Source organism: Euprymna scolopes, chromosome 14 (genome assembly GCF_053919585.1).
Source record: "Euprymna scolopes isolate OS-2025 chromosome 14, ASM5391958v1, whole genome shotgun sequence".
NCBI lineage: Eukaryota > Metazoa > Mollusca > Cephalopoda > Sepiida > Sepiolidae > Euprymna > Euprymna scolopes.
Window position 1 is genome coordinate 92,992,004 of NC_136495.1, and position 2,252 is coordinate 92,994,255.

Consider the following 2,252-nt stretch of genomic DNA (forward strand, 5'->3'; position numbering starts at 1 on the left):
GCGTTGCCCGGGTGTGTGTCGTCGAGCGGGGGTGGGAGGTGTTAATGAAAACCTAAAACAGAAAAACGAACATTAAAAAATCTGAAAAACACGTGAAAAATGGCTTAAATAACCCTGCTTCAATATTAAAATTAAAAAAAAAAAAAAAAAAAAGACATCTCACACCACGATTCGAACCCAAAACCTTTAGTTAATGAGGCCACGCTCTAAGCAACTGAGCTAAGACAACGTCCTCGAAATTGTGTCGCTTTTTCAAATATTAAAAGGAAATCAGGTTACGACGTCGTATGACGCATGCTAGAAGCGGAATTGTCATGAGAGGATGGTTTTTGCTGACCCCCCCCCTGTAGAAAACTGATCATTTCAGGGTGAAAAAATTAACGTTTTTGGCCTATTTTTTGATATTTGTCGGGTGAAGGTTGGAAGTTTGAAATGATACCAATCTGGCGAAAATCCTTCACCCGTGTGGAAAGTTTTTGCGAGACATACAAACACACAAACAAACATAAATACATGCAAACACACATTTTCGCTTTTATGTATATAGACTAGGGGGGTACCCAGCATTGTCTGGAGGTGTCAAGATGGAGTAGTAAGGAACCCCGAAAAAAAAGTGATAATAGCAGGGGGGATCTAAACAACAGTAGGCAGTTTGGGTGGAGAGAGGTGTTAAAAAGAAAAAAAGTCGTAGTAGGCAGGCGAGCTCGAACCCATAACGCAAAGAAAAAAAGGTTAAAAAAAAACATAACGTCTTAGTCGATGCTTCCATGGCAAAACTGGAAGTCACGAATGTTGAAATTAAGGTTCGTCAATTGAAGAAACAATGACTTGCGAAAACATTGGTGAAAAAAGTGACCCCTCCTTGTAGAAAACTGCCCAATTGATGGTGAAGGAATTAATGATTTTGGCCAATTTTTCAATATTTGTCGCCCGGCAGATTGAGGTTTAAAACGATGCCAGTTTCGTCATGTTTTCACACATCTGTTGGAAGTTTTTGTGAGACATACAAACACACACACACACACATTTTGCTCTTTATGCACCCTGTGCTAAAATCATATGCAAATCGATATTTTTGTTCAAACTCCGATAGTTTTTAATGAAAATTTGTGAAACTTTGCACGTTATACAACACTAACGCATGCGCAGATATAAAATTTTAAGCTAATCTGTCATTTTTGTGGCTTGCAGTTTTTTCAGCGTGTCAACTTTATATGCAAGATGGGACGTATAGGTGCTTTAAGTCAAGCAGAGAAGTCTAAAATTGTTTAAAGGCTTCATAATAAGATTTCCACCTTAGAAATTGCGAGAGAATTACACTGTGATCATCGTACTGTATTAACCCTCAACTTTGCAATGGACATTCTGACAAAGGGAAAATTCGTAAAAAATCATATCTGTCACATCAAACAATGAGAAAGATCAAGAGAAAACTTCATCGTAACCCACTTGAAACTAGCAAACAAGTTTTTGAAAAAGCTGGCGTTCCTGATGTGCCCAAATCAACTCATTGCCGTATCCTGAGGACGACTGCAAAATTTGGAAAGCCAGAGGTCCGCCGTCAATTGAAGGATATCCACAAGAAAAAGAGGATGGAGTGGGCAAGAGATCACACAAAGGTGAATTTTCAAACTGTTTTGTTCACCGATGAGTGTCGAGCAACCCTTGATGGACCCGATGGATGGAGGGGAGCATGGTACCATAATGAGGGTCTACGTCCCCAAAGGATCAGACGTCAACAAGGAGGTGGTGTGATGTTCTGGGCTGCAATCATTAGCAATGAGCTTGTAGGACCATTCAGAGTCACAAATAGAGTGAAAATTACCGCCAAACTCTACATTGACTTCATTAAGGAACACTTGGAACCCTGGCACAAGAAGAAGAATTTGGCATTCCGGAAAAAGATGGTATTTATGCATGATAATGCACCGTCTCATTCTGCAAGGATAGCAGCTGAATATTTGGAGAGAGTTTTTGCCAGACATGGGAAAATAATGCGATGGCCAGCCTGTTCTCCAGATTAAAATCTCATCGAAAATCTGTGGAGCATCTTGAAATAAAATATTTACTCTGGAGGAAGGCAGTACAACCGTGGCTACCAAGAGTAAGAAGAAGAAGGCCGATGCATATGACAGCGTAACGTCACTTCCTAATTAAGTTGTAGGTATAGACAGCTTCTGGTATTCAACCACATGGTCATGCTAACGGGCATAAAAAAATATGGCTACCAATATGTGTTACCGATTGTCCAT